Genomic DNA, 12282 nt, shown 5'->3' on the forward strand with positions numbered 1-12282 from the left:
AAGATCTGGATGCTCCCACCTATAGATGGAGAAATCGAAGTTCAAAAAGGTTACATGGCCCCTCCCAAGACATCTGTTAAATGGATAGTGATCTGAGTGAAGGGCTCTGGGCTCCATAAACCCCTCCCTGAATTCTTTACCTCCTACCAGTGTTAGGACACCTTCTACAGTGCCTGCAACCAAGCAGATGCAGGGCCATGACACTCTAGCATTTCTGTGCCAGAATCCTTTGGAGAGTTTTTAAAAATAAACAGCCTAAACAAACAAACAGACAAGGGTTCCATCTCCAGAACCTGATTCAGAAAGTCTAGGAGGGAGCTGGACATTTATTTTCTCTGTAGTTGACTGTTATGCCTTTCCCTATTTAGAATTTTTTGCCTTTGACATATGTAAGTTCTTGTTATCACTGCCCTTTTAAACATCCAGTTTCTTCCAAACAGGGGTCAAAACACTAGCTGTCAAAGGAAACAGCTAATTCCTTCCAAAAAGGAGGTGCCTTAAGCAAGTGTTTTAGCACAGTCACCCATTAGCAGGGAATTCTGACCCATAACAGTTGATCACAGTGGTTCTTTCCAGAAGCTCCCTCACTCATGCGCTACCTCATTTGTAGATGCCACAGGTTGGTTATTTAAAAAAAAAAAAAAAAAAGAAAAAAAAAAGCCTCTGAGCTGCTAATTTGGATCAGTCCTGATCCAACACTCAGCAATGCAGAGGACGGATTTAAGGGAGTTCTAATATAGCTAGGAAAATCTCCATCCACCCCTGGGCATTTTCTGCAGAAAATCCAAGGACCCCAAGCTTTGACTCCCTGCCTCGCCAGGACATGTTGAGGCTCGGTGAAATGTGCTTATCAGCTTTGCTGCAGGATACATCCTACCGCTTCACCTTGTGAAGCCTCCTTGACAGGCACGATTATGTTGTCCATCATCTGCTCGTAAGCTCTTTTAATAACTTCTCACATATTACAAAACACTTCCCACCCACACATCCTCTCCACCTTGCTCCTTCCAATCTTTCTTTTTTCTTTCTGCTAATTTATCCATTAACGTAGGCCCAGTTTCTAGTTTACACTAACTATAATTGGTTATAGCACCTCTGGTAACTTGCAGTTGGCTCTGAAAATAGACAGTTTCAGCCTCTACTGTTCTAAACTTAGGCATTTAATAATGCTGAACCCTTTATCCTTCTCTGAGCATACCTTGCAATTTCAGCATTGTTAACTTCACACATGTTCCCACAATTTGTAATGCCCTTTCTTCCTGTCACTCTTCCACCTTAGTTTGCTACTGACAACTCCTGTCTTTCCCTCAGGACTCAATTCATTTGTTTTCTTCTCTGAGAAACTTCCTTTGACCACTCCTCTCCAACAGTCAACTCTATACATGCTTGTCTCCTGAGAAATGAGAGCCATTTGAGAGGACATAAGTGGTGGGAGCCATCTGTCTTTGTATCCCCAGTACCTGCCATGCAGCAGGAGTTAAGTATTTATTAGATGGATGAATGAATGGATCCAGTGGTCACACTTAGTGGCCCATATAGAAAACCCGTTGCGTGATTGTTGGATAGCTATCCACCACAGACATTCCGTGTACCAATAAACATGGAGTTTTGAGTATTTAGTTGATGAATTCATTTGCTTACACTTAATCATCCCAGGCATAGCTTCGTGCCAAGCCATAGGTAGTTGAAAAAGTTTATACCCAGATGAGCTGCAACTTTTTAGGTATCACAGAAGGTACAACTATAATCTCATCCAGCAATGGGAAGTTTTATAGATGTGCAGTCAAACAGAGCTCCTTGCTTGGAGGGGCCCTGTATTTCATTTAATGCTCTCCTCTGGCTTGTGTTGAATGTCTTAATACTGTTTAAACAAGAGTCCCTGTATTTTTATTTTGCACAGGAGCCCACAATCATGTTGTTACTCCTATCCAGCAGAGCTACAGCCAGTCCAATTGGCAAGTCCTCGGTAGATTTTTGGTGCAGTCATCAGGGTCTCCTGGACTCTGTGACTGATGTTACCTTCTGTGTTTCTTGACTTTTCAAAAAACCAAGGGGCTACTGACCCCAGGAGTTGGTATTCTGCCCATGGGAATGTGCCAGCTTTAGTCATCGCCCAGTGAAGAACTTTTAAAAGGCACTTAAAACAGAAGTAATTAGGGAGTCTATTTAAAATTAATTGCCAACTGAAACACTAATTACTAATTCCATGGGCCTCCTCATGGCAACTTTCTGTTTTATTTCATATTATCCACAGGCATATTTCAAACAGAGGAAAAAGGAGCCATTAGTTTAAGCTGTTTCATTGTAATGGGGTTTTATTTGCCTTCCACAGAGGATGAGAGAAGAATTTTAGGCTAGCCATTTTATTTGCTTAATTTAACTATGAAAATCATTTTTAAGGCTGGGCGTGGTGGCTCACGCCTGTAATCCCAACACTGGGAGGCCGAGGTGGGTGGATCACCTGAGGTCAGGAGTTTGAGACCAGCCTGGCCAACATAGTGAAACCCCATCTCTACTAAAAATCCAAAAATTAGCCGGGCATGGTGGCGTGTGCCTGTAATCCCAGCTGCTCCGGAGGCTGAGGCAGGAGAAACGCTTGAACCCAGGAGGCGGAGGTTGCGGTGAGCTGAGATCATGCCACTGCACTCCAGCCTGGGCAACAGAGTGAGACTCTGTCTCAAAAAAAAAAAAAGAAAAAAAAAAGAAAATCATTTTTAAATCACATTTCTTGAAATAACTTTATAATGAGACCTTGACAAAATGATTTTCCAAGTAAAGCCAGTGTCTTTCTGAAGACGAGCTATAATGAAGCATAGAAATATCCAGAAAAAGTAGCCTATAGAATATGTATCTTTTCTGCAATTTCAAGTGGTATGTATGTTGAGAATTAAACTGGCCTGCAGAACAATTTGAGTACTTGATTGCTCTCCAAAATTGATATTGAAGAACTATTTCTCATGTACATAATTTTTATAATAGTTCTTTTATTTATTACAAACATGCTGTGTGTTTACAAACATGCTGTTAACCTAGAAGGGTAAACAAAAAAGAAAACAAATCATTTTTAACCATGATTACCATTTTGATAGAAATCCCTTCTGCCTTTTTTTTCCCCCCACAAAACTAGGCTCATAAATTAGATATGATTTTGTAACTTGCTTTTTTGATGACCTGCAAATGTATTACTCTGCCCTTATGTATTCTTTTACATCTTTATGTGACATTGTACATAGTATTCTATATACACCATATGACCGTGGGATGATGGATTCAACCAGTCCTCATTGTTGGAAAATTGGGTAGGTACCATTTTTTTCTCACAAATGCAATTATCTATTTAGCAAAAGCTTTGTGTATGTATATGAATGTTTTATAGACATTTTAAATATTAAAAAACTAAACATTTCTTAATAAAAGAAAGCAGTTTTCTCCACATTGCCCTTTTTCAAGGTTATTTCATTCTTTCAGCACATGCATTTGCAATGGACATATATGTGTACTGTGTGCATCACCTACGTATGTTATGTTAGCAGGAATGTATACTTGCTTTGGTCCCCTAGTTGTTTCTTCTGCAGTTCAACATTCATTGCTGTCTATGTGCCAGGCTCTGTGCTCAGTTTTGGGATTCAAAGATAATAAGACACAGTTCCTTTACCTAAAAGGTACACTAATCTACTGGGAGAGGGGATATACATATAACTAATGATAGTGCAAAAAATAGAGGCAAAAATAACATTAAGGGAACACAGAGGAGGAAATGACTGAGGAAATTAAGGAAGCTGTTCCAGAGGAGACCCTGCAAAGGATATGTAGGATTTTGACAAGAGAAAGAGATAAGAGAACATTCGAAGAGGGCAAAGCACAAATGCAGACCAGGGAAGGAGATATGTGGGGGACCTTCAGGCAGCACTGGGGTAGACAGTACAGAATGGAAGTGGAGCTGGAGATGACACTGGAAAGCGGGGTTGGGACCAGATTGCAAAGGACTAGAATGCCATTCTCAAAAGTTTTTGCTTCTGTTTATAGGAAGTTGGAAGACAGTGGCTGTCTGAGAAGCTGGGGCAAGCCTGGATCCAGAATTTTGGAAACTTAGCCCTGGTTAAGTTTAGACGACAGGGTATCAACTCTGCTGCAGTTTGCAATTAGGAGTCTCTTACAGCAGTCTAGACAAGAGAGAATGAGAGCCTCACCTGGCCACAAGACATTCAAGAGATATCTCAGAGGCAGAATCAAAACAACCCAGCATTCCAATTTACGTGAGACAGGAAGTTAGGGGGTTGACATGCAGAAAAGTAAACCTCTAAACTACTATGTCTAGTTCAAGTAATTCTTCACAAGTTGCTAAGCTTGCAGAGTTAGGGATGATGTCTTTGGGACTCCACTTACTCTCAACTCAATGCCTAGAGTAGTCAAGCAGACAGGTAGCACTTGGCAAGTCCTTATTAAATGGAAGTGTCATAGCCAGTGTCTGCTGCAAGACAGACAGAAACCTTCCACTTCTCAAAAGAAACAACGCTGTATTTTAAGAATAAGGCCATGGCAAAGGAATGCAATGACATACTCAAGAACCCAAGCTTTGTTGATCATTTTTCTTCAAAGGATAATCCTTCCAGTTTAAATAAGGGCGTGAGTTAATCACCAAGCCTGGGTCATAAAGACTGAAATCTAAACATACTTGTGGCATTTCAAGCACTGATGAATAGATAGTAATAAAGCCAGGAGAAAGTGTTGGCTCAAAACCAACTTATTAGATAGCCTGTGGCATGGGATTGAGAAACTAACTGCAATAGGACAAGAAGGAACCTAAACAGGGATTGAAATATTCTAGATCTTGATGAGGGCAGTGGATTCATGAAGGTAGACATTTGTGAGAATGTATGATGTAGAAAGACTTAAAATGTACTAATGTTATGATATGTAAATTATGACACCTCAATAAAGTTGATATAAAAAGTAGAGATTAGAACCCACATTAAAAGTGTTACTAAAGTATGATTGTTGAAATTGCTTCAAATTATTTCTTCCCAAGATACCTACTCTTTTAAGTTTAAATCCCTTTGTAAAAAACAGTTTACTGCAACTTAGTGCAACCCACATTTTTTTAAATCATACTTTATGTTCTAGGGTACATGTGCACAACGTGCAGATTTGTTACATATGTATACAAGTGCCATGTTGGCGTGCTGTACCCATTAACTCGTCATTTACATTAGGTATATCTCCTAATGCTATCCCTCTCCACTCCCGCCAACCCACAACAAGCGCCAGTGTGTGATGTTCCCCTTCCTGTATCCAAGTGATCTCATTGTTCAATTCCCACCTATGAGTGAGAACATGTGGTGTTTGATTTTCTGTTCTTGTGATAGTTTGCTGAGAATGATGGTTTCCAGCTGCATCCACATCCCTACAAAGGACACGAACTCATCCTTTTTTATGGCTGCATAGTATTCCATGGTGTATATGTGCCACATTTTTTTTTTTTTTTTTTTTTGAGACGGAGTCTCGCTCTGTCGCCCAGGCTGGAGTGCAGTGGCACGATCTCGGCTCACTGCAAGCTCTGCCTCTGCCCGGCTAATTTTTTTGTATTTTTTTTTTTTTAGTAGAGATGGGGTTTCACCGTGTTAGCCAGGATGGTCTCGATCTCCTGACCTCGTGATCCATCCGTCTCGGCCTCCCAAAGTGCTGGGATTACAGGCTTGAGCCACCACGCCCGGCCGTGCCACATTTTCTTAATCCAATCTGTCATTGATGGGCATTTGGGTTGGTTCCAAGTCTTTGCTATTGGGAATAGTGCCACAATAAACATACGTGTGCATGTGTCTTTATAGCAGCATGATTTATAATCCTTTGGGTATATACCCGGTAAAGGGATGGCTGGGTCCAATGGTATTTCTAGTTCTAGATCCTTGAGGAATCGCCACACTGTCTTCCACCATGGTTGAACTAGTTTACAGTCCCACCAACAGTGTAAAAGTGTTCCTATTTCTCCACATCCTCTCCAGCACCTGTTGTTTCCTGATTTTTTAATGATTGCCATTCTAACTGGTATGAGATGGTATCTCATTGTGGTTTTGATTTGCATTTCTCTGATGGCTAGTGATGATGAGCATTTCTTCATATGTCTGTTGGCTGCATAAATGTCTTCTTTTGAGAAGTGTCTGTTCATATTCTTTGCCCACTTTTTGATGGGGTTGCTTGTTTTTTTTCTTGTAAATTTGTTGAGTTCTTCGTAGGTTCTGGATATTAGCCCTTTGTCAAATGAGTAGATTGCAAAAATTTTCTCACATTCTGTAGGCTGCATGTTCACTCTGATGGTAGTTTCTTTTGCTGTGCAGAAGCTCTTTAGTTTAATTAGATCCCATTTGTCAATTTTGGCTTTTGCTGCCATCACTTTTGGTGTTTTAGATGTGAAGTCCTTGCCCATGCCTATGTCCTGAATGGTATTGTCTATGCCTAGGTTTTCTTCTAGGGTTTTTATGGTTTTAGGTCTAACATTTAAGTCTCTAATCCATCTTGAATTAATTTTTATATAAGGAGTAAGGAGGGGATCCAGTTTCATTTTTCTACGTATGGCTAGCCAGTTTTCCCAGCACCATTTATTAAATATGGAATCCTTTCCCCATTTCTTGTTTTTGTCAGGTTTGTCAAAGATGAGATGGTTGTAGATGTGTGGTATTATTTCTGAGGGCTCTGTTCTATTCCATTGGTCTATATCTCTGTTTTGGTACCAGTACCATGCTGTTTTGGTTACTGTAGCCTTGTAGTATAGTTTGAAGTCAGGTAACGTGATGCCTCCAGCTTTGTTCTTTTGACTTAGGGTTGTCTTGGCAATGTGGGCTCTTTTTTGGTTCGATGTGAACTTTAAAGTAGTTTTTCCCAATTTTGTGAAGAAGGTCATTGGTAGCTTGATGGGGACGGCATTGAATCTATAAATTACCTTGGGCAGTATGGCAATTTTCACGGTATTGATTCTTCCTATCCATGAGCATGGAATGTTCTTCCATTTGTTTGTGTCCTCTTTTATTTCACTGAGCAGTGGTTTGTAGTTCTCCTTGAAGAGGTCCTTCACATCCCTTGTAAGTTGGATTCCTAGGTATTTTATTCTCTTTGAAGCAATTGTGAATGGGAGTTCACTCATGATTTGGCTCTCTGTTTGTCCGTTATTGGTGTATAAAAATGATTGTGATTTTTGCACATTGATTTTGTATCCTGAGACTTTGCTGAAGTTGCTTATCAGCTTGAAGAGATTTTGGGCTGAGACGATAGGGTTTTCTAAATATACAATCATGTCATCTGCAAACAGGGACAATTTGACTTCTTCTTTTCCTAATTGAATACCCTTTATTTCTTTCTCTTACCTGATTGCCCTAGCCAGAACTTCCAACACTATGTCAAATCAATAAAAGTAATCCAGCATATAAACAGAACCAAAGACAAAAACCACATGATTATCTCAACAGATGCAGAAAAGGCCTTTGACAATTCAACAGCCCTTCATGCTAAAAACTCTCAATAAATTCGGTATTAATGGAACGTATCTCAAAATAATAAGAGCTATTTATGACAAACCCACAGCCAATATCATGCTGAAGGGGCAAAAACTGGAAGCATTCCCCTTAAAAAGTGGCACAAGACAGGGATGCCTTCTCTCACCACTCCTATGCAACCCACATTTTTTGTGTGTCACCTGCAGGCTAGATCCCATGCAAGCAACAAAGGACATAGGAGTGAATGTCAGAGAGAAGACCCTGCAGAGAAGTCAGGGCAACTGCCAGCAAAAGACACCAAACCAGGCAGAACATAGCTCTTTCTGGTTCCTTAAGTTTAGTGATCCTGATCTTAGGAGGAGGAGAGAAAATACTTTTTAAAGACCAGGTCAAAAATAGCTCAGTGTATATGCTGTGTTGGTGACTCTTGCCGTCTGGTTTCAGTGATGATTTTAACACCTTTAGCAATCTCAGATTTAAAGCTAAGTTATTCTGGCACTTGGTAGGTTAGATCCCTAGGGATGATCCTATCACTGGGGGTTATTTCTCACTGAAGTGTAAGGACTTGTATAACTGTAAGCTGAAGGTGTGAATTCTGAGCATTTAACTGAATGGTATGAATCTGCTGTGTTAAGTTTTCCTTCCATCCTGAAGATTCTAATAGCTTGTCATGATCCAGCTGAATGTGGATTTTTCCTTTGCTGATGCTGGCCCACTTAGGCCCAGGTCCAGCAACTTAATGAGCAGTTGCAGGGAGCATTCACTGGAAATAGAAATGAAACCGACTCCCTTTATGTAACTTGGAAAGGAGTCATAGTGCTGGAAAATAATCTTAGACCTCAACTGACCTGGGTTCTGCCACTCTAGAAATGCAGACCCAGGGAAACGAAGTGACTTGCCCAAGGACACTTGCGTAGTTTGGTCAGGCTATGACCGAGAGGTAAAGTCCCCTGACTTCCAGTACTAGACCACATTGCCTTCATTTTAATGCATTTTAAACTGACTTTTATGTACAGTCCCATGTCCAAAAAGTTCAACTTTCCATTTGGCCCATTGAGAGGAACCTGGACTCCATTTATAAACCCTCTGAGAGGCAGAATATAACTGTCTTTCACAACCCATTCCTGAATTTCACAGCTACTAGAAATTTTTATGTGCTATTTTCTTCCTTCTATCCCACTCCACAAAATGCCACTACCTATTACTTTCTTTGAGCAAATAGCGATTTTAATCATTCTCTTTTTCCTTGATTTCAATTCTCTGAAGGCCTATCTGCTCCATTTGCCACAGATAACATGCAGAAACCTCACTTGCAATGAAGGTCGCACTTCTCTTGGTAGCCTGGCATTTCGGCATTTAAAGAAGCTAAGTATCTCCATCCCCATTAAATTAGGCTCAAATTGGAGAATAGAATTACATAGTTAAAAACACAGAGGCAAAATGATGGATTAATGTTATACCTTAATGTAACACATCATGACATGCAGTAGGAGCATTAGACCAATTAGCAAGCAAGTCTTCTGCCTGGGTTCATCATTTCTGCTGTGTATGTAGAAAGGGATAGTAATTTGAAGGATGGCATTTATCAAACCCCTTTGGATAAAAAGTGTCCACTCTAGCAACATGACCTGCATTCATTATAAAGATGGCACCCCATTTGCCCACATGGCAAAGACCCAAATGCTACCCCAAAAATACTGTTTCCAAATTGGTGGTTATGCTTCTGACTTTATTTCTAAAACTTATTGAAATCCATTGCAATTGTGTCTAAATTGGAAGTTTAATATGCTCCAAAAATATATCCTGCACTTTTCTTGAGAGGCAGCAAATTCTAAGTGATGCCATTTAGCAGGTTTTTTGGTCTGGGTCTCCCCCACCCCTCTCTGCTCTTCGTTTCTTATCAGTCTGATTGGTAACAGAAAGGAGAGAGGAACAATAAATCTTCCAGTTCCTCCTGGTGTGAATGCCCAAGATATTGTCAGAAGCAAAATGTATGAGGAGGTGGGGGGAGTGTGGGTCAGCAACTTGCAGGGGAAAGGGATGGTTTTCTGCTATGGTAAAGCAGAAAAACCCTGTCATGGAGTTTAAATTAACAGAATCTGCCCGGAGGGGAGCCATGGTCTTTGTGTGGCTGATTAATGTCAGTCCTGTAAACGCAGCACTCCAACAACAGGGCTAGTCAGCTGACCAGGAAGCTTGGAGAACAAGAATCTCCTGCCTAGGGGATCAGAGCCCAGCTGAGTGCCTCTAAACAGGGCTGAAGAGAAAGCTGCAGGCCGGGAACAGAAGTGATGGAATTAGATTTCAGCTATGTGTCTCAGTGAAGGAAACACAGGCAGCCATTAAAAGCACCTTCCCTTTTGGCCTTGCTGCTGCAAAGAGCAGCAGCGTGCAAATTCGCCCCTACCTCTCCTCACTCATCTGTTCACAGCACCATGGCCTTCAGAACAGTGTGTCAGAAATCACCTTCTTCCATAACTGATCTTCAGGCCTGAAGAGGAAAAATTTCCGAGCATAGATCTCCTGAAATCCCTAAGGAAATTGAGCCTAGGGAAAACAGGACTTTGCATGTTGTTCCTCATGCCTACCTAAAAATGCTGGTTGCACCAGGCAAGTCCTTGGTTAATGCATTAGTGAAATGGAATTTGTAGTTCCCAGCACATGCACTAATGAAAGTCCCTGCATGAATTTCCTGCCTGCTCTTCTTGTTGGCAAGAGCAGCGTACCATATGCTGGAGGTGGAAGTTAATTCTGTAGGGAATGTATGTGATTTGAAAACCTGTGTGGTGTATTTATGTCAATTGCTGATGTGTTTCCATAAATGCATTTTTGTGACTTTGAGAGGCATCCTGAGACCATTGAATCAGTCAAGGCAGCTTCCGGGGCACACAACCTATTCTGACACCCAGACAGGGCCATTGTTTTCCAGGTGCAAGCTCGATCACCTCTGCAACCCCTCTGTGTATTCCCCTAGGGATTCATGTTGAAGAATTCAATCTTGCAGTCACTTCAACAATAGCCAGAAAGCACCCCTAAATGGCTGCTCTGAAGCCTTATTTCAAGGAGGCAGCAAGAGAAGAGGAAAGCCTTCTTATTTTTAATCCCAGCATCAATAAAATCACAGGTTGATGTGTATACATCACAGGGCGGTTGTTTTGAAAAAGAAATAAATGATGAAACTTCGGAAAAAATGGACTGTCTGGAACGGAACCAAGAACAAGCTCTCAGTGTTGACCTTTTGGTTAAAGCCACATAATGCAATTTATGTCATCCCTCCAAATATATGATTTTATTGGTTTGCTGGGAACTTGGGCTTAAGAGAAATTGTACACTAGGAAAGTAAAACGTTTAGCTCTTATTATTGCCAAATGAGGTGTTACAATAAGAAAAAAGATGGCTAGGCCCTCCCCTCTAAGAGCTTATATTCTAAGGTTCCATGATTCTCAAAAGACATTTTCAGATGGTTGTCATAACTAAAGACCTCTGACTAATGTCTGTCTTCATTAACAGTATTTAGGATCAGAATGGTGCTTTTTCAGCCGACAAGGCTGTTACAATTTACTTCTTATAAATCCTAACAACTAAAGTGAACTTGAGGTTTCTAAACCATTTCCAAGTGCTGAGATCCTCTAATGAAACCAGTTAAATCAATGTTCAGAACTAGAAGTCAATCCAACTGTTATTCAATAATTAATTGGTAGTTAATAGACATTTCCTAGTTTATATGTTTTAGCTTTAGTACATAGTAATATAAAATGGTATTTTGGTAACTAAGTACATTTCTTGAAACCGTAGAGCAGGAGAGCACCCTTGGACTAGATCCTCTCCCTTCCTTGATGGAGTGCTCCAGGCTCACTGGCCCTTGGATTTCTTTCTTCCCTCTATAATCCCTTGTGACCTCATTCATTTCTCATGGCTTTGTGTGACATCTGTACACCAATGACACTCAAATTTATAGCTCCATCTTGGCCCTCTCCTCTGAACTGCAGCCTCTTCTATCTGACTTTCTGCTTGACATCTGCACTTGAATATCAAATGCACATCTCACACTTAATCTGTCCAGAATAGGGCTTCTGGTCTTTCATTTAAAACCTAGTCTTTCTGCAGCCCTCCCCACCTCAGCTAATGACAGCCTCCTCTTTCCAGTTGCTCAGGCCAAAACCTAAGGGTCATTCTAGAAGCCTCTGTTTCTCTCACATCCTATATCCTGTCAGCTCCACAATCAGAAAACACTCTCGCCACCTCCAAGTTCAGAACACATCAAGGAACCCTTCATTTCTCACCAGCTGGGTGCTTAGAATAGATGTGGAACCTGACCCCTACTCACCACTTCCGACACCATCTGCCTTGTTCAGGCCACCAAGATTGCATGCTTCTGTTGCTGTAGGAGGCTGCTGACTGGTCTCCCACCTTCCTCTCTGGCTGCCCTTCCATCTGTTCAGGAGCAAAAGCCAGAGGGATCCTGTTAAAATCTACATCACGTCTCATGACTCTCATCTCACAGCTCACCAGTGGCTTCCCCTCACCACCACTACAGCCCCACTGTAATGTAAAATCTCCTCAAGAAATGTTGGACTTGCCCATTGCTAGACTCGCAAGCCCCCTAGAAAGTGCCTGGTAGATTCTAAATAAATCTGTGTTGAAGTAATTAATTAATTCATCGGTTTGGGTTGGTTTCTATTTCTCTTTCTGTGCCACATCTTTACCACTGCATCTATTAGCCTCTGAGAGTTTTTCTTAAAGATCTGTGGGGGGCAAGTTGTATATTGAGAATATCCAACTATTTCTGATATTT

The 12282-nt window shown here is 41.0% G+C and overlaps 1 protein-coding gene across 8 annotated transcripts in view; it reads left to right on the forward strand.

Moving 5' to 3' along the window:
• Positions 1–12282, forward strand: part of LOC105484363 (FAT atypical cadherin 3) — a 695427-nt gene that overhangs the window by 618437 nt on the left and 64708 nt on the right. The window lies entirely within an intron of this gene.

This window comes from Macaca nemestrina, chromosome 12, assembly GCF_043159975.1.
Source record: "Macaca nemestrina isolate mMacNem1 chromosome 12, mMacNem.hap1, whole genome shotgun sequence".
NCBI lineage: Eukaryota > Metazoa > Chordata > Mammalia > Primates > Cercopithecidae > Macaca > Macaca nemestrina.